The following is a 21,471-nucleotide window of genomic DNA, read 5'->3' on the forward strand; positions in this document are numbered from 1 at the left end:
CATATTTTTATATTGCTGTTACCCCAAAATTGGAACACTTTGTGGCCTTTAATGTATTTATGAACATGAAACCTTTCTGGAAAAGGGATTATCCCTTTTTTACTTGTAGGGAAATGAGATCTTACACAGGCATCCTGTGAAGAAGCTGTGAGTTGAATCTGTCCTTTTCAGTGTGAGGCTGGTCTTGGACTGCGCTTCCTTTCTTTACTATAGTTTTTCTCTAATCTCATATCATCATGCAGTATATATGTGTTTCAGTAGATCGAATGGATGTATAATGCTCTTCTGTTGCATCAGGAAAACCTGTTTCTTTCTTCTACCATGTCTTTTAAAGTTTGTGTTATGGACCAGTCTGCATCTGCACTTCTACTTCAGGAACTCCTTTTCTCCACCCAGGCTTGCTTCAGCTCCCAGATTTTGCTGCAATTGTTATAGAAAACATCCCATAGTTACTGCGATGGCGCTAATCACAAAGTGTTAAAATAAACATTACTTTTAACATTAAAATAAAGCTACGCAGTGGCTGTGCTGCTGGATCATGGTCTTCAGTCTTCCCTCTCTCTGTTTTCTGAGAGCTGCTTTACCTGCACCGTCGCAGAATTGCCCCCATTACTGCTGTGGCTGCAGGTACTTGAGGCCACTCTGGAATTAGCTTGTCTTTCCCAGTATTTACTGTGCTTGTGATTTTTTTTGTTTCCATAGCAAATGTAATCTTGGTGAATTGACACTGGGGAACCACCAAGGACAGATGTTCGCTTAGAGGTTTCCTGTGCAGTAATACAATCCAGGAAGAGACATGAGGCCACTGAAGATGTCTTAACCACAGGTGAGACCTTCCTGGCAGGGAGGCCCCCAGAGAGTGGCTGCAGTGGGACACGTTTGCCCCATCTGAGCAGCAGCCCTGGGATCCCCTCTACTAGTGCTTTTGCTGAAATGTGGCATCCACAGCACTTCTTGTAGATAGGGAAGGCAATTACATGGGAAGGTCTATTCTGGGGTCATCAATCATCCCCAAACGTTCCATGTCTTTCCTATCAGCATTTTGATGTGCTGTGTCATAAAAATGTTGGAGAACTTTGGCTAAGATCCAATAGCAGATTTTTACTGTTCAAAACTATTTCTTCAGAAATACTAAACAAGATGGAACTGGGTTAAAGGAGGAGGTGTTTATGGCAAAGGAATGAATCCTTGCAGCATTTTCCCTTTGTGAACACTATCCGTCGCTGATGACCAGGGTTACCTGCCACTCTCCGGCGCTCAACAGCCTGAGAGGGAAGGAAAGAATGGGTGTGGGAGGACCACGCTGCCCTTCATTTCACACCATAAGGTTTTTCTTAATTTCATTTAGGAAAACATAGATCTCCCTGGAGTGGGCTGTCAGCATGAGCTGGTTTTGGGGAGGGGGTTATAGAGAGATTGCCTTGGGGTAAAATCAACCTTCCCCTCCTGATTTCCTCAAATCTTTGGCAGCCCCTAGGAACATAAACCAAGTAATTTTGTAACTGTGCCTTATTAAAAACAAGTTATAGAGCAAAAATGAACAAGTTTAAAAAGTGGATAGGAGTGGTGATGAGTTCCAGACCTGGTCCTGAGTGGCAGGTGGTTAACGGGAACCTTCCGAGGAGCCGCGCTTGGAAAGGTGCCCCAGGGACAGGCTCCGCAGTTGTATCTGTTAGCAATAATTTCTCTAACAGTTCTCTGAGGTTGTGTAATAAATATAAGCTCCAATAAAATAGATGGTGCTTGTATTTAATGATGACTGTGCTCAGAAAGAGCTTGCACTGTGTCAAGAGGGCCATAAGGTGAAGAAAGAAAGTGAAATGTAACCTGAAGAATATTATGCAGCTATGAAGCTACATTTGGATCGATTGAATGGATGAGGAGAGAAAAAAATCAATGCAGGTCCTCCACTCTGGGATATGACTGTGAATGCGTTACTCTTAAATCCTCTGAAGATATGTGCCAAGCAAATTCCCATATGGGCATTTCCATCTTTCACTGACTGCCCCCAAAATGAAACCCATTCAATGAACTCAATCACTCTTAAGGCAAGATTTTTCCAGGGACCCTATACGCAAGGTAATCAGTCTGCTATAACTTCCAAGTACGAAGCACAGACATCAGCTCTGGCTGCAGGTCCTGGGTTCATTCCCTGGGTTTGTTCCCAGGGTTACTTGAGATGCTGGTTTCTGCACAGAGGTTGGGTGTTTCACCTGCTCTTCTGCAAAGTAGTGGCATATGAAAGGAACAGTGAATTTGGGACCTTGTGAATGAAGCGTGCTTAGATAATAGTGCTAACCAGCATGATCCCTTTATGACACAAATATTTAGACAAAGTCTGGTCTACTGAAGGGTATTTCTGTTAAGAGGAGAAAATGATCCCGCAATGAGATTTCAATGTTGAACCGTTCTGTTTACTTTTTGAGACTAATGAAACTCTGTTTCTCTGAACATAGAGAAATCAAATAGCAATTAGCCATTTCATTGCACTGAGTTTCAAGCCTCAGCCCTAGAGGTCTCTCTTTTTGCTTGTTCTGGGACCTATAACCTTTCACCTTTTTTTCACATTGACATAAACCTTTGGGAAAAATAGCCGGTGACATTTCTTCATTAACATGTCATTTTGGTTTAGAGAGTTGTGCTACAGAAGCCACTGTTATTTCAGCTATTTGAGTTCATAATGGAGCGTAACTGTTCCTTGATGGTATCATGAGTGGATGTCAGCAGTTTATACCCCATCCATAACAATGATTCACTAGAAATGGCTGAAATAACTATAATGAATTAGCCATAAACTTTGTCATTAGACAAGGTGGATGTGCAGGGACACTAATGCCAGAAGAAGCACAGCAGTGATCACAGAAGTCAAACACTCCATCACAAATAACAGCAATACTTGATTAAACAAAACCAGTGAAATATTTTTGAATTCTCCTCAAGATGAGCCCAATTCCAAGCCCCACTACCCACATGCTTCTGAATAATAGATTTCAACTGGGATGAAGAGTAAAGTATTACAGATGGTCCTTTTTTCATACCAGTGTATAAAGAAAATTTTAAAAATTGAGGCAGTGGTAATTTTGTTGGTTTCTACCTCAGAACTCTGTCCAATTGCAGTACATTTAATTTTTAAGTTATTTTCATTATTCTGTAATTATTTTGCTAGTGATGCTAACTTCTCTACTAATTTCTCTCCCTTCTATTACGTGAACATAATGTCATGTTACTATAGAGCTGCTCCTGAGTGTTGAGATCACAGTAGACAATAAAATGGAAGCATTATCCTTGTTTTTCACCATGCCCTCTCTTTTTCATCAAAGAGAAATAAAAGTCTGTAAGAAAACCCATAATTTTTTGACATCCATTTTCAGATGCTGTGTCTTGTTCAATGTTTTCAGTTGGAATAATGACTCTTTAAGAGAAAGCCCAATCCGATGTGTGTTGTGGGATTTTGAATGGACACTGAAGAAACTGTTATGAATTGCAGTGACCCAGCCATTGCATGGTGGAGCAGCAGGTCTTCCAGCCAGGAGAACGCCAGTATGAGACACACTACCCAGGACTGACTACATGCTGTGTGGCTCCTGGAGAGCCACTACAGACTGCCTAGGGCTGTAACTCTTTATTTCGCCTGTAACAGATGAAATGTAAAATTCCCTTTTGCAAGGAAGCCCTTATAACTCAGGTCTGGTTTATTCATTTGATGCTAAACTGCTCTGAAGGGTCAGTGCCTTATTGCTATGTGGAGCAGAGGAGGTCAGCATGAAGGTCATGCCTGGTTTGCAAGGCTGTGTGATGGGTTTCATCAGGACCCACCAGCGACAGAGGCTCACAGATGTGTCGCTGAAGCATCGGCATGACACATGTCTACCAAGGGCATTGTCATCTCTCGGGGACTGCTAACTGTTGGGCCAAATATGTTCATATACTGTTGGAAATTTAAGAGTAGATCATGCCCAAGGCAAGGTTCACCCCTGCAACAGAGCATCAGAAAGAGTCTTGAATTTGCAATAGACAGAGACAGAGCTATTGACCGGAAAAACTTGTAGTATGCAGGTCTTCCCCAAACCTTCAGAGCGTGCACCTTTTCTAGGTTCCCACTAAGCTGCTCACAAATGCTGGCACCTGTGCCAACATGTATGCCTGTGCTGCAGGTACGTGAACGTGCTAGACGTTACCCTTAGAGCAGTGCCATAAATATACTTGAAGAAATGGTAAATAAGGGGATAGAAGAGGCCTGGAAAATGGAGACAGGCATATATTATCTGGGAGAGGATGCAGAAAGGAAAATAGGGTCGTTCACATGAAGAAAAAATGGTTTGGAGACAAAAATATGAAGATGAGATGGAGTTGGGAGAGAGAGTGCAAGTCTGCTATGGGAAGCAACACAGAGCTGGGGAAGGGCACAGACAGGCTGAGTATGTTTGTAACGCACAGTAGTAAAGAAAGCCTGGCCACACCACCCCTAGGAAATTAAACAGGCCAGGGAACATCCCTGAGCATTGCAACTTGGTTGCCTGCACTAGCCCTAGCTACTTATCGGGGGTAGCTAACAAATGGCTACAGTTGTGGAGGCTGAGAGATCTACCTGTAGGTCACTCTGGGCCAGCTGGTCTTGCGTTCAGAGGACAGTCCTAGGCACATTGCATTGACCAGTACAGATACAGCCTTTTTGTATATGATTTTTAGATTATGTGCCATCTCAAGAGGTCCTGGGCGTGACTGAAGCACCTGCAGAACAGTAAAGTGTTGTCCCGCTTCATTAGATTGACAATGTAAAGTCTAGTTTCACATCTCACGTCATGTGGGTTGGGTTGATCTTTGTGTGTAACATGAAGCCAGGTCTCTTGGAGCAGGCAATGAAGCCCTAGTCACAGCAGTTCTGGTCCTTGCTGGCTTTGCAGAGTGCTGCCTTGTGTGGGTGCAGTAGATGCAGCATCAAAATGCAGCTTCCCACATTGGCTCAGGGATTTGTCCAAAGAACAAGTCCTGCTCCAAAGGACTTAGATCTTACTGTTTAGAATAGGTTGAAGAAGTCAAGTTGGAAAACAGAGGGACAAAGGCTGCAAAGGATGGATGAGATAATCAAAGCTGAACATAGTTCAGAGAGATGAGAGGAGCCTCAGAAGAGCCCAGAGCCACCAAAGCATGCACAGAGGAACCATCAAATATGCTGAAGGCTCAGTGAGGTGACAACACAAATGTGAAGCTCACCAAAGAACCTGGAAATGGCCAGCCTCAACTGAGCAATGCTGACAAACATAGTAATTTAGGGGATCAGGAAAGAGCTGGTAGAGGCATTAGGGGGAAAGGTCTGGAAGACTTTACAGATACAGGGAAAGGAGAAAGCAGGGTGAACACTGGATATGCTTTGTGAGAGGTCATTAGAGGGATTTTGAGGAACAATGCGAAGATGCAAGAAAACATTTATCTGATGGTATTTGAGAGGGAAGGCTTTCTCTGTAACAGCAGTTATCTGAAATAGTAGTGTGCTACTGCAGAAACTCTTCTGTCCCTACAGTAACACATAGCCATTTGTTTATCCCTTCCTTCCCCCCTCCCTCCTTCCCCTTCCCTCCCCTTCCTTCCCATCTTTCCCATCTTTCACTCCCTCCCTCCCTCCATCCTTCCTTCCTTCCCTGCAAACACTTACCAACTGGAACACTGCAGGTCTAAGGCAAGCAGATGGTCTGCAGGCAGAAAGAGATGTTCAAGCTGCCTGGCCCAGAGGCATCACTATACATCTACTCAGACCAGGGTCTATTTTGGGCTTGGCCCCCTCCTTGGCACAGTCCTGAGCTCCTCCTGTGACTCTGCCAAACTGTGAGCTGAATCTCCTTTTTTTTTTTTTTTTTACAGAACTGGCACATGTTGTTCTTCATTCACAATCTGTTTTTACAGTCATTTTTACAGCAAATAGCCAAATGAAGCAACATTTTATTGCATAACAAGACAGCCCAGAAATAGTGAAATGAAGGTGAGAAATGCGTTATCAGGAATGAAATTAATCATTAAGAAAAGAGGTTTGCGAGCAGGTTAGCTCATGCCTTTGTGCTATTTTTATGACTCCTACTATTGCATTGTCAGGTCCTGGCATAGCACCATGTCTGGAGCTCCAGCCTGGGCTGCTGACTGCAAAATAAGCACTCACTTTGGAATGCTTTTCTCATTTTGTAAATCATCTTTCCCTAAAGAAAATCAATGAACAAGTGACCCAGACAGTCGGGTTCACTCACTCCAACAGTGCTGCAAAGCCTGGGATGCTAAGGCCTGGCTGTGCCTGATGCTTGCTGCTTCCACCATGCATTTGAACACTGGTTAAATGGAGTGGGAACAAACCCATCTCCCCCCAGCCTCCGAGCAAGATGTGCAGGTGAGGGCTCCTCTCTAAGGCACCTGCTGTGCTGCCAGGTTTGAACGAGCCACAGCCACTCAACCGCTGATGCCCGTATTTCCAGCAGTCCTGCCCGAAACACAAACATCACTTTCACGTTCTTCCTGAACACATGCCATCAGCATTTTCCGAAGCGGTTGCATATCTCCTGTCAGTCTGCATTGCCCCCACACCTCACAGATGCTCCTCTAAGTGCCTCCTCGCAACAGCAGCTTTTCCTACAAGGATAGCCATGGAGCAGACAGGTTGTCCTATAAGCCCAGGGGCTGTGTCTGTGCTGGCATATGGCACTGAGTCCAGCACTGAAGCAACACCATGCTTGCACTGAAATGGCTTATTGGGAATGCCGCCCGAACTGTGTTCAGCGACTGGTTGGGGTGGGTTAGCTGTTCTGCTCCAAAACGAGGCTGGGGTTGTGCTATCAACTTAAGAGGGTATGTGCTGTGGGGAAGTTGCCAGGCACTCAGGTAGAAACCAGGCTGTCTAGCCAAGTGAAAGAGAAGACATGTGCCATGTCTTCCCTGAGTAATGGGGTAACTGGCCCCTCTGAATTTGTGTAGGGCTAAGGCGCTGGGTCTCTCAGAGCAGACCAGCCCCAGGTTTCCTAGTCTTGGCCATCCTGAAGTTTTGGCCATCAGGAAACCAAAGGTGTCTACAATGAAAGTAAGAATGGGCAGGAGGAGAGAGAACATTTTCCCTTTGCAGATCATTCCTACCTACAGACTTTGTTCTGCAAAAGAGAGCAGTGCGGGCATGGTGAAAGGAAACCTTTTCTTGGGAGGCTGTGTGGATGGAGGGATCAATGAATGGATGAGGAGCAGGACAAAGACCAAGTGAGAAAGAATACTTACAAAATATTTAAACACTGTAAATACAAACATAAAAGAAAAATAAACATAAGGAAAAGACTGTCTTTCTAGGACCATCTTTTTATTTAGCCACCACAAGGCATACAGCAACACCTTCTGACTGGAGGGACCCCCATCCCAGTCTCAGCAGCTCTGGTCTGGCTCCTCTGAGGTCCCACAGAGAAATTCCCACTTCCAGCAGCTGCCCTGCGTGTGGCATCCAAAGCAAGTATCGCACATTTTAATTTTCTTGGCTTGGATAACACAGACAGAAACTGCTTTGCAGGAGTCTCTCCAACTGGGTTTCATGCCTGCTTCTGTTAGGAGCATATTTGGTCTCGGAGCCTGTGTAAAGCTCGGCCTGCAAGCATCCAGCAGATGACCTTTGGGTGTAACATCCTGGGCTTTGCAGGCTGGCAAAGCTTGTCATACACAGCCAGGAGCCTCTCTCACCGCTCCGTAGCAGCCATCAGCATGCTCGGTTTGCCCAGTCCAGCTTATGGGAGGCATCTCCCAACCTGAAAACCCTCTTCTAACACAGACCTCAGGTAACTTCCAGCTATGAACATGTGAACCAGTATTAAATAGAAGCAACTGCCCTTAAAGTCATGGGAGCCATTTTACATATAATAGCAATTATTTTTAGCCTAAAACTTATCTTCCCTACCCTTATATACCCATAAACATTGCTCTTCATAAATGCAGACACAGACAAGCACCGGTTTTATACAGGCCTCTTTAACACATACATCAAGAGAACTAAAATGAAGGCTATATGTTCACCTTCACGTGTTTCGTGGGAAAGACTAACATAAAATGGAGTACTTTGCAATGAGCACGGCACAGGTCAAACACAACATGATTTGTTACAAACTGACCTTGGCTAGACTGCAGTTTTTTAGAAGGTTTCAAACCTCAATGAACTGAAGAATTGCAAAGACAGCTGGAGAAATTCTAGCCTCTAAATTTCCCTAGAAGTCGCCCTGGTAGGATTTCAACATTCACATTTTTGCCCGTGGACAGAGTGATGTATGAGGGAATTCATGTGGCATACGCTCTAGTCCATTAAAAGAGTAATAAAACTTAAATCATTCTGCAGTTTTAAAAAACTACTTCTCACCTGAATCACCACGATAGAAGGTTGAGAATGTTTTCAGCTGAATTATACTTAAAATACAATGTTATTAAATCAACATAATATTCAACCATGTTTGAAATGTGTACACCAATAAATCAGTCTTACCTTGTGTGTCATGAATTTCATCCATATATTTCCTGTACCTCTCTTTCTTCTCTTTTTATTTCTATTACTAATTATTAAACCCCACAAAATCTAAGAAAGTAGAAACAAATGTTTTGATTTCTTGGGACATTGCTTACTTACCTGCAGTTCTCCCACAGCAGAAGGAATACACACTCCTTGTCTTCTCTGTCTCGTGGCTCTCAGCTTTGAATGACCAGGTTGGGTTTACTTGTGGTTGAAAGGAACCATGCCCCATTCTCCTCTCTTTTCTAGCAGTTATGAGAATAATTTAATTGGTGGTACCAGGACTATCCCAACAGGTAAGTGCTAGCCAGCACAACTTCTACATGACAATCTATGGAAATATTTCCCGTGCTCAGTAGCTGGATTAAACTGAATTCTCCTCATATAAGAAGTTGTTCAATGATAAAATCAATTAATGACCTTATTTTCTAACTTCGGATATTGTAATTATTGCTTCTGTGAAACTACTTCAAACTGATAAATTTTAAAACATTTTTACTTGCATAATTCAAACCTGAAGTGATTTTTCCTTAACTTCAAACTGCATACATTTCTTGCTGGAAATCTTGCCAGATAAATCTCTTCTTTGAGTGTTTTTCTTTATTACTAAGTTATAAATTTCAGAAAGACTATGTATCTAAATGTTAACATAACCCACATGACATTAGAATAGTTATTTCTGTGGAGAAAAATAATATAGAAACATAGGAAAGAAGAAAGAACCAACATAATGGCTAACTCCATGCTTGTGCAATACAAACAGAACAGAACAGAACAAAACAAAACAAAACAAAACAAGAGAAGGTAGAACATAAAATGCACCTCTGTTTGCCACTGAAGCTGTTCCATATCTTAGCAAGCCTGCCCACAGTGGCACGGAGCCTTGCAGTCTTCCACTGAAGCAGTGCAATGCTGGTGGGCTACCATAATGGTATGAAGCATCCCCATGTTGGTACCGAGTTGCCCATGATCAGTATACCAAGCTTTCTGTTGTTGACATGAACTACCATTGGTGTAACTAACCCATGGCTGAGCTTTCCCCCAAACCCAAGAACCTGCCAGTGCTTCAGACAGATGCTCTGAAATGGGAGGACCTGAACTTGCCCAGTCCTTTGCAGCAGGCTGTGTCTGGTTTCCCAAGGCCTCTGAACTGGGGAGATCTTGTGAGCAGGCACAACACATCTATGTCCAGCTTTGGAGCCCAGGCAATTTTACCTAAAATTGGCATTTTACTGAGCGGCTGGGCAGAGATTGCCCCACTGTTGAGTTCTTCCACTGCCTTCCTTGGTGGTACAATCTAGATCACAAGCAAGACAAGGTGAAGCTGAGCACCAGCTAGAAAGGTCGCCAGGAAGGGAAGCAAGAGCAGCAAGGAGGAGGGCCTGGCTGTGGTTCAGGATCTGAGGAGAAGGTGGGGATGGTGGTACCAGCAAAGGCAGACTAAGATAACAGTAAGGACACCTGGCTTTGGTCAGTGTTGCTTTGAGGCAGAGCTTTTCCCTGGAGGAGCAAGGAGAGAGCTCTTCCCCTTCCAAAGCTTTTGGCCAGAAAACTCCCCCAGTTGAGAGAGAAGGTGGCAGCTTCCATGCTGGTACTGGAGCTGGATGTGGTCGTGGGCAATCAGGTGCCAATCCCATGCCAGGCATACTTCTCTGCACAGCAGGAACACATCAGGACAGAAATATGTCCAGATGCCCACAAGTCAAGCCCAGAGCTTCTGCCTGTTTATCTCAAACCCTGGATGGTTTTACTCCTTCCTCAGCATACATGACCACATCCACATCTTCCACTGCATGCAAGCATTCTGTACTCCCATTTCATACATTGCTCTACAGAAATATCAGGACTGGCATTGCCGAATGTATGTTCAGGGCAGAGCTGCTGTGCCTTAGTGTTGTGCACCGAGGTGCTGTGCTTGGAAAAGACTGGGATGTGAGAAAAAAAAAGGCATTGGCTGAATCCTGCAAACATCCCACTAATCATTCACAAGGCTGCCTGGCAAAAATCCGTTAACACCTTATAGTCTAATAAATAAGACAATTACTCTACATCTCTCTATATGCACAAGAGACAGCAAGAAAATCCAAGATGTGTTTTGTCTTACAAAAGATGAACTTAAATTTTGTCTTTTGTCCTGGGAGGAGATGCTCCTGTCTCTGCCTTGGTCCTGAAATGGTAAGGGCTTAGCTGATGCTTTCAGGTCCTCTTTCACCCCAGGACTGGATTGCTGTTTGCACGCCTCCACATTCTCTAATGAATTTCTTTGTTTTTATGAACATGTTTCACCAGTGCCCTCATGCTGGGTCTTAGCATGTGTCTGGGCATGCAGTGTAACAGCCACAGTGAAGCTGAACAAGCAGCTTGGAAGCAAAACAAGATCCATAGGACTGTGTGCAACAGGCATCCCTGAAAGAATGGGAATGAACCTCATACTGGGTGAGTGGGAAAGTATTCAATTGCTGGGAAACAAGTTGAATTTAACAAATGAAAATTGCTCCTTCATTTGGATAGCATAAGCTGCCAGCTTTTCTCAGTATCTGCCTAACAATCAAGTCCTGCACCCAACATCTGACAATGTGTTTTCCAGTTTCTTGACTTTCGCCCCAATCTTTGACTGTGTTTCTTGGGGCCATCAAGAAACCCCTTCCTGGGGTTTCTCTGGCTTCTTCCTGGTGTTCCCCTTTGACTTGAGATGTGGATGCCACTTCCAAACCTACTGTCACAGACAGTTGGCGAAAGTTGAGCCTCTCTCAGACAAGCATTACAAATAGCTTCCATTTCTTATAGCTGCTATAGTAAGAGTTAAGAGTCTTCTCTCAAGTTGTCTTAAATGTCTCAGCCCTGCTGAACTGTGCTCAAGTTAAAACCTTGCACTGAAAATGTTCATGCAGAACAATGCTTTTGGAAAAGTATGTCAAAGCCATAAACCTGTGATTCTTCCTACATATTTTCCATGCATTTTCCTTCAGTGTAGTCCTTCATCTATCACCTCATACAGTTTGCTGTAGATTAACATTGGAATGGAAACTTGTGTAACATATTTTCTAACACAGAAAAAACCAACTTGCTTACATTGGTACTTGACATATCAATGTGCATATCACCCAGAGAAAATGTCAATAGTTGGGACCAGCAATTTCATCAGAGAGAATGAAATTAAAGTGAGCAAACCAAATTGTAACTAATTTCCATTCTCTGGAAGAATGTGCTATTGAAAGTTGTCGTAGGCGAAAAAATAGCTTAAATTGTGAATGCTTTCAGGCAGCAGATCATTGGGATGTGTAGGCATGTGACTGTCCAAAATTGAACTTTTGAATGCTGCAGCAGAAACTTCCTACTTGCTAGCTGTGATGGTCCGCTTGCAAAATTTTGATAATACATGATCTAAAGAAAAGCAGCACAACCTTAATAAAAAGCCAAGAGACAGAGCCACCAGGTGGGAGGCTGACCACATGCCAGGCTTCTGCACATGGACCATTTAGGTTTGGAAAACTGGGGACTTGGGGATCTGGAGAGAAGAGCTGGTCCCAAAAAAGAGGGGTCCCTGTCAAGAAGTGATCTCGGAAAGAAAAACACTAGAGGGAAGATCCTGGAAGTGGGGGAAGATCCCAGAGATGAGGGAGATGTGTGGAGATGAGTGCTGGGGGAGCCCGAGGACCCTGGCCGCTGATGCCCGAGACTGGTAGCGGGGAGCAGCGGCACAGCAGGACCTGACCTGTGTTTCTGCCCAAGCATCCCGGAGCAGCCACGACCTGCCTGCGAGAGGGACATGGCGGTCTGGGGGAAGCAGGGCAGTGAGCGCAGGACATAATGACAGAGGGTGAGAGCTCGAATCGTGTTGGCTCTTAAATAAACCCCAGATCCACTATGTGTTGTTATTTACTATGCCTCACTCCTGACAAAGCTGTAATTAAACCTTCAGCAAAGCAGAGAGGACTCCATAGATGAGTAATGCAAGGAGGTTTTATTTAAACAGGCATCTGCAGAACAGAAAGGGGAGAATGCCTGACTGGACATTTTCTTTTATAAATAAATATTGGGGTTTTTTTTTTTGAAATGGGAAACAGTTGGCCCAACAGCTGCCAGTTATTTGACTGCATAAGATTTGCAAAGTGGGATGAGCATATTTGGAATACATTTTGCTACACTATTAAAAAAATGTTGGCGGGGGAAGAGACACTTAAAACTACTTTTTAGAACTGTACAGATTTTATTTTCTACATCTGAAAACGTTCTTATCCCTAAAGAGTCCTGTCTGAATCTGAAGCAAATAAAAGCAAGGCAAAGAATGATAATTCTGTGTCAAAGAAAATGTAGGTGTGTGAAATGCAGTTTCCTTCTGACAGGTCAGAGAGAGCAAGCTGCTCCCACAAAATGAGGCACTCTTCTTTTTTTCTGACCATCTTTACAATCAAAGTGTGCCTAGAGTTTGGAAAAGATTATTACTCATTATTTTTGCATTGAGAAGACTTGGGAAGGCCATGTAAGAAGATATTCCATGCCTCAGAAAACTCACAGACATGGAAAAGGAGGTGACCAGGATAGCTAGCCACAGCAGGCAGGAAGGATGCTGGCAATGACAATCATGGCTGGCATGATGAACGGCACTTGCATCTCCTGGGTACGTGCATTTCTTAACTGAGTGCTCCAGAATATCATTCCCAAGGTGGATTGATAGTGCCTAAAGCTGTACATACACTGTGAAAAGGAAGAGGCTGGGGAAAAGGGCTGAGCACCAGCCCATATGTAGTGCACACCCAGGCATGGTACTAACCTGTGACACTAGAGCTGTCCCCATCAGTGTTTGGTGGCTCCTGATAAGCACCTGGGACATGCTCACCCTCTGCTCCTTGAGCAGCAGGGTTGTGCAAAGGTAAATCTCTGGCATCACTAAGTACAAGCCCAGCAACCCACCCAGTGCACACTGGCTCTGCCACCCAGAGCTGGCAGGAGCCACTGGGAAAGGTTTCATTATGGTTCATAATAAATAAACATGAAGAGCTTCTCTGAGCTTGTGCCAGTAATTTGCCTTGTGCTGGATTACAGCATCTGTTTGCACAAACTCCTGACGCCTCAGCAGCAGTGAGCACAGCATCGCTGAATTTTGGGAGGTGTCTGCAGAGGGATGCACTCATGCACTGCTGTGCCATGCCACCTATGCTTTTTGTCTCTTGAGACGTACCGAGGGGTCTCAGAGGGAGTTATTGGTGCGAGTGCGAAGGGAGGTTTGTACAGCCCGGGTCAAAGTCTGAGTAATGCACAGCAGCTCCTGTTTACAGTGTCTGGTCCAGGCCCCCGTTTTGCTGTAGCTGAGAGGACAGACAGTGAAATAGTCACTTTAAAGACTGGTTATTATCACTATGTTTAACTATTTTCTTGATAGTTTTTAAATTCTCCTCTTTAAGCTAGAGGTTTTGTGTCTGTAAGTGAGGAAAACGAGATCTGAGCACCAGAAAGCTCAGTTAAACTTTCCCAGGTTTTGAGGTGGTTCAAACTGGTGTTTTATTAATGACCTCAGACATCTGCACTTTTTCCTTTTTGCTAGTGATCAGAGAGGTTGGAAAGAAGGGTTACCCAATATAAAGATCTCATTGCCAGCTTTATGTGTGACTTAGTCTTGTCATTCCTGAGTTTCAGATGGTGAAGTTCATGCACTCTCCATATGTTGGACACCCCGAGACACCCCCAGGAAGCTGCAGCTCAGTGGTGATGAGCTTGGGAATTTTTCCATGTTGGTCAATAATTTCTCCTCTCTCCTCCTCCATCATTTCCCATAGCAAGGCTTATGCCAGATGCAAACAGCACTGCTTCTCAAATAACTCCACCTCATAGAAGGAGGCGAGCTGTCATTTATTTTTTGTGTTGCTCAAATAACTCATAATCTGAATGACTAATTTACCCTGTGCTTGGAGAAGGACAGGAAATATCAGGGGAATGCAAATAAGCAGACAGATTTTGCAAAGCCAGCCTTCAGGCAGGCTAGCTTTCCCCACTTAAATTAATGTCCTATCCCCCTTCTCCTCTCACTCCCTACATCCAGTGGACCCAGAGTTTCTCAATAGCCTCAAAATGTTTCTCCACTGCTGTGTGCCAGAATAAGCCCTTTTGTGTTGTGCTTCTCCTTAAAGCTGTTTACATGCTACCAAACCACTGCCCAGGCCCTGTACCGATCCTCTGGTTTCTGCTGTCCCAGGGCAGGGGAGCGCTAGTGACTCTGCCAAGCGTGTGCTCCCGGGGGCTTGGGAAATGCACATTGCTCACACCGAGGGATCCTGCAAATCTGCTGCTACTCATAGATGCTTTAATAAGCTGGATGAATGTCTGATTAAAGCCTTGCCCAGCCCTGCTGGAGGCTGGGTTTGTTACTCTGCTCCAGGGGTGCCTTGGCTGAAGGAAAGTGCCTCCTGCAGCTCCATGGGGAGCCCTGGAACGATCCGCCCTGCGAAGGTGTCACGTCCCAAAATGTCAGCAGGGAAATGAGCAATGATTTTTCTGGCACTACAAAGATGGTTCTGCGTGTACTGCTTCATGTCACAGCAGGACTGGGCAGATGATAGACAGGGCTGGTGGGAAAAGTTATTTTCTCCTAAAGCACATGAGGCCAGAGAAAGCTCATGTCACTGCAGCCAGCTAGTCGTGCCAGGTCCTCAGATAAAAATCAGCTCCCTGATTGTGGGCTTTGAATAGCCCTTAAAAGGCATCACAAGATGCAAGAAGATTAAGGTGCTTCATAGCTTTCACTTGCTCGGAAAGCTCTTGGAGCAAGGAATTTTACTCTCTCCCATAAGCTGTCCAACATCCACAGTGGTATAACATCTTCCCAGCGTGCAAATGCATGGAGTGTCTTGCAGTCGTTCCTCCTAACAAACCCCGCTGTACATTTGCACAACCCAATTCAACGCCAGTATCTGTCCTGAAGGCAGGATCTTGTTCCCCTTCACACTTTGAGCTCAAAATTCACTCCCTTTTTGCTGCTGGCTCTACAGAGTGTATCATCCTGGTAGCTATACTGGCTTTTTCTTTATGCAGTTTTATACTAGAGCAACTCCTGGATTCAGTGGTTCAACCTGAATTTACTTCCACTTTAGTGAGAGAAAAGCTGCCCCTTCATTTTTGAAAATGCTGCATCTGTTTCTTGATTTGACACCGCATATGGTAATTAATGTTAGCAGTCACTTTACCTATCCATCAACGGCATCTAGGTGTGCACATACACACACGTGCCTATATCCAAGTGACATGCATTTAACCCCGTGCTTTTACTCGCATACCCGTGCGTGAGCAAAGCCCTGTGAACATCCTTCCTTCCTCGCTGCCTCTCCCTCGGCACATAGGGAGGGTCTTTTCCCAGACCCCTTGGCTGTGCCACGGGGTAATGCGGTAACAAAGTGAGGATTTTGCTCCAAACAAAGATTCATTTTCTGGAGTCTGTCCCCGTGCCCTGCGACCGATGACCAGGGGCCAGCCCAGAGCGAGACGTGCTCTCTGATGCCTCTGAGGATGCCGTGGGTGAAAGGTGGTGGGGTGGGATACCCATCACAGGCACAGAGGTTTGTCCTCCACAGGGAGACTCTGCCTGTGGGACATACTGGCACATATATGTTTTAATTACAGCCGGCACTTCTAACTGGTGGTAACGTCTCCCACTGACAAGTCACAGCATTTGTGGCCGGCACGATGCGGGGGATCCCAGTGTCATACTTCAGAGCACTTTCTGGCAGGATCTAGTTCTGCTTTAACACCCAAAAGAGTAAGCTGTCCTTTTTTAATGTTGAAACAAAATATGGTTCTTATTTACACATGCAGGTACTGCTTTCTGAAGGCTTAAAACTATGCTGAAACAGGAGAGAAAGTTGGTGCCTGCGGTGACAGCTGTGTCAATGTGAAAACTACAAAGGTTCCTGAAGCTGGACTCGAAGTTTGAACATAGTCTACTTGCTCCTTAAGAGTAACAATGGACACTCCTTCCCAAAAAGATAGCAACTAAATTAATGATAGCTGATTTTTTTCCCTACGACAGTTCTTCCCTTAGCAAAGCAAAATTAATTAGATCCAAAATCCCACCACAACGGTCACCCTGCCCCTGTGCTGTGCGGTTGAATATGTTGTAGCAGATGTCTCTGATGGCCTCTAAGAGCATAAGGATATGATTATTTTCAGCAGAGCTGAATCCTCAATCAGAAGAAGAGAGCACAGTGCAGTGGCTGTGGGCTTCATGAGATGGACAGAGCCAGAAACAGACTGGGAAAAGGCAAACATCACTCCCACCTTCGTGAAGGGCAAGGAAGAGGCTGCAGGGGACTGCAGAATGGTTAACCTCATCACAGCTCCTGGAAAGATTATGGAGCAATTCCTCCTGGAAGTCACGTACAGCATGTGAAGGAGAAGAAGGTGATGGGGATCCAGCCCCACTGGGCTTACCAAAAGCAAATTGTGTCTGACCAAACTGATTGCTCTCTACAGTGAGATCTCTCTGGTCAAGAAGGAGTTGTGAGAGATTTCAGAGACATCTCAACAGCCTGGAGACATGGACTTGTCAGAGCCCTCATAAAGTTCAGTAAAGACAAACGCAAAGTCCATAGCTGGGAGGGAATAACCCTCTATCACAGTGCAGGCTGGGAGTCCAGCGGCTGGAAAGCAGCTTTGCAGAGAAGGACCTGGGGATCCTGTGGACAGAAAGTTGAACGTGAGCCACCAGTGTGCCCTTGTAGCAAAGAAGTCCAAAGGCATCCTGGGCTGCATTAGGCAGAGCCTTGCCAGCAGGCCGAGGGAGGTGATCCTTCTCCTCTGTTCAGCCCTGGTGAGACACATCTGGAGTGCTGGGTCCACTTCTGGGCTTCCCAGTACAAGAGAGACATGGACACAAATGAGTGAGTCCAGAAGGGGCTACCAAGCTGGTGGGGGACTGGCGCACATGGCTATAAGGAGATGCTGAGGGAGCTCAGCTGTCAGAAGAGATGCTTGAGGGGGACCTAACTGCACTGTTAGCTACCTCCTCAGGGGGGTTACAGAGAAGATGGAACTGGACTTTTCTTGAAGGGGAACAGAGAAAGGCAAGAGGCAGTGGAGACAAGTTGCAACACAGGTAATTTCTCCTGCATAAGGAGAAAATCTTCTGAGCTAGGATGAAGATGAGAACAGGGGCCCAGAGAGGCAGTGACATTTCCATCCTCAGGGGGTTTCAAAACTCATCTGCACAACCTGCTGTAACTTGAAGTGGACCTTGCTTTGAGTGGGTGTGTTGGTTTTGCGTGGCAAGGTTTTGGTAGCGGGGGGGGCTACAGGGGTGGCTTCTGTGAGAAGCTGCTAGAAGCTTCCCCTGTGTCTGACAGAGCCAATGCCAGCCGGCTCCAAGACGGACCCGCCGCTGGCCAAGGCCAAGCCAATCAGCGCCTCTGTGATAACATATTTAAGAAAGACAAAAACAGTTAGAGAGAGCTTTTGCAGCCAGAGAGAGGAGGGAGAAGATGTAAGAACATCTGCAGACACCAAGGTCAGTGAAGAAGGAGGGGGAGGAGGTGCTCCAGGCGCCGGAGCAAGATCCCCCTGCAGCCCGTGGTGAAGACCATGGTGAAGCAGGCTGTCCCCCTGCAGCCCATGGAGGGAGGATGAGGGGGTGTAGAGATTCCACCTGCAGCCCGTGGAGGACCCCACGCCGGAGCAGGTGGAGACACCTGAAGGAGGCTGTGACCCCGTGGGAAGCCCGCGCTGGAGCAAGCTCCTGGCAGGACCTGTGGATCTGTGGAGAGAGGAGCCCACGCCAGAGCAGGTTTGCTGACAGGACTTGTGACCCCGTGGGGGACCCACGCTGGAGCAGTTTGCTCCTGAAGGTCTGCACCCCGTGGAGGAGACTCACGTTGGAGAAGGCCGTGAAGGACTGTCTCCCGTGAGAGGGACCCCACGCTGGAGCAGGGGAACAATGAGTCCTCCCCCTGAGGATGAAGAAGCGGCAGAAACACCGCGTGAGGAACTGACCGTAACCCCCACTCCCCGTCCCCCTGTGCCGCTGGGGGGGGCGGAGGTTGAAGCCGGGAGTGAAGTTGAGCCCGGGAAGATGGGAGGGGTGGGGGAAGGTGTTTTAAGATTTTGGTTTTATTTCTCATTCCTCTGCTCTGTTTTGCTTAGTAATAAATAAGATGAATTCCCTCTCTAAGTTCGGTCTGGTTTGCTCGTGATGATAATTAGAGAATGATCTCTCCCTGTCCTTATCTCGACCCGTAAGTTTTACCTTTTCTCCCCTGTCTAATGAAAGAGGGGAGTGATAGAGCGGCTCTGGTGGGCACCTGGCCCTCAGCCAGGGTCAACCCACCACAGTCTTTTTTGGCGCCCAACGTGGGGCACGAGAAAATCGAGATAAGGATAGTAATGGGAAGAGGTAACGGGCAAAACATTGACTGAACGTAACTTGAGAGTGATACAGTGGTGAAGGGATTAGAGGTAGATTTTGTGTGTAGATTGTCCACTCCTGTTTGGTGTTGTGATAGTGTTGTTTTGATGTTGGTGTGTGGAATTCTTTTTTCTTTTCCTTTGTTGATGTGATTAGTGTTTGTGAAGTTTTGTGTTGAATGTATATTTTAATGATAATTCTTAAATATGTGATTCACAGAGGCGAGGGGTGGAATGTGTTGGTTTTGCGTGGCAAGGTTTTGGTAGCGGGGGGGGCTACAGGGGTGGCTTCTGTGAGAAGCTGCTAGAAGCTTCCCCTGTGTCTGACAGAGCCAATGCCAGCCGGCTCCAAGACGGACCCGCCGCTGGCCAAGGCCAAGCCAATCAGCGCCTCTGTGATAACATATTTAAGAAAGACAAAAACAGTTAGAGAGAGCTTTTGCAGCCAGAGAGAGGAGGGAGAAGATGTAAGAACATCTGCAGACACCAAGGTCAGTGAAGAAGGAGGGGGAGGAGGTGCTCCAGGCGCCGGAGCAAGATCCCCCTGCAGCCCGTGGTGAAGACCATGGTGAAGCAGGCTGTCCCCCTGCAGCCCATGGAGGGAGGATGAGGGGGTGTAGAGATTCCACCTGCAGCCCGTGGAGGACCCCACGCCGGAGCAGGTGGAGACACCTGAAGGAGGCTGTGACCCCGTGGGAAGCCCGCGCTGGAGCAAGCTCCTGGCAGGACCTGTGGATCTGTGGAGAGAGGAGCCCACGCCAGAGCAGGTTTGCTGACAGGACTTGTGACCCCGTGGGGGACCCACGCTGGAGCAGTTTGCTCCTGAAGGTCTGCACCCCGTGGAGGAGACTCACGTTGGAGAAGGCCGTGAAGGACTGTCTCCCGTGAGAGGGACCCCACGCTGGAGCAGGGGAACAATGAGTCCTCCCCCTGAGGATGAAGAAGCGGCAGAAACACCGCGTGAGGAACTGACCGTAACCCCCACTCCCCGTCCCCCTGTGCCGCTGGGGGGGGTGGAGGTTGAAGCCGGGAGTGAAGTTGAGCCCGGGAAGATGGGAGGGGTGGGGGAAGGTGTTTTAAGATTTTGGTTTTATTTCTCATTCCTCTGCTCTGTTTTGCTTAGTAATAAATAAGATGAATTCCCTCTCTAAGTTCGGTCTGGTTTGCTCGTGATGATAATTAGAGAATGATCTCTCCCTGTCCTTATCTCGACCCGTAAGTTTTACCTTTTCTCCCCTGTCTAATGAAAGAGGGGAGTGATAGAGCGGCTCTGGTGGGCACCTGGCCCTCAGCCAGGGTCAACCCACCACAGTGGGTGGTGGTAAGCAAAGGTGAGAGTTCTTCCAGCAAAGGGGAAAAAAAAGTTTCAAGATTTTACCAGGAAGATACTATAGCAAATGGTTCCTACAGTTCATCAGCTGGAGTGCTAATGATTTCACTGGTAATATTGTCCCCATCTCGGCAATGCAGAAATTGCTAGGGGTTTGTTGTGATTCACTTGGCAAATGTTGCCAACAGAAAGCAGAGTATAATGCTGTGACTATGTTACATGGAGCTTCCAGGTTAGCTGTCAATCCTGTTTTTAAGGCAAATCCCATTTCCTGAAAAACATGTTCCTTTATTTACTTTTCTTTCCCCACCTGAATGGGGTGACACAGGCTCCTGTGGAGTTTTACTAATGGGCAAAAATCAAATAACACAAAAAGAAGGGCCATTTCTGCTTTGTATTTGACTTGATCTCTGGTTTCCTCAGCAGTCAGGGTAACTAATGTATAAAGGAAGGATACAGGCACCCAGTCCAGTGACTTCACACACGTCTGACACAACCAGGTTGCCAGATTTGCCCTTGCACTCAGAGAGCAACTTGGCGATGCTGGCTTTGAAAGCAGACTTCGAAAACATGGATCCAGCTCTGGTACAACTTGAAAAATCCCGTATCGCGGGCACATTTTGTACTGATGTCAAGTCTGCTCAACATCAGCGCGGGGGCGTGAACGCAACTGCAAAGCCTGTTGTTGCGAGCCGGGGATGTGTACCCAGAGCGTGATGGAGAGCCGGGGAGCGAACCTCCTTCTCTGCTGCTGCTGCAACATTTCCACGCTGCTGGGGCTTGCCGCCAGCATGCTCTCAGCTGTCACCTCCCTGCCTCCTGCCCTCACCTCCAAAATTAAATTGACAAATCACCAAAACTAAACATGTGCAGCCTGACTTGCTTGTATGGAAATAATTAAGTGTCTGGATGAAGGACTGCATTAACTCTCTGATGACCAGGGGCATCTCTAAGTCCATCTCCTGAAGATGAGAATTTCCTGGGGACCCTCAGGCTGAGCAGGGTGGTGCTGGGCTCTAACCCATGGAGATGAACAGGAGCTCAAGCGGGACTGGCCATCAGTTAACCCAATGCATCCTTTCATTCCAGTAACAGCTGAACACAGTCTGTTTCCTATTGCACCCTGGCCAAAGCAGGAGGCACAGCTAACTTTCGAGAAGTGCAGATTTACCAAAGCTGAAAATATTTATGAGAAAAGTTGACTGTAAGGAAAACTGACCCAGACAAATGTGAACAGTGTTTGGAA

The sequence above is a fragment of the Balearica regulorum genome, chromosome 1, assembly GCF_011004875.1.
Source record: "Balearica regulorum gibbericeps isolate bBalReg1 chromosome 1, bBalReg1.pri, whole genome shotgun sequence".
Taxonomy (NCBI): domain Eukaryota; kingdom Metazoa; phylum Chordata; class Aves; order Gruiformes; family Gruidae; genus Balearica; species Balearica regulorum.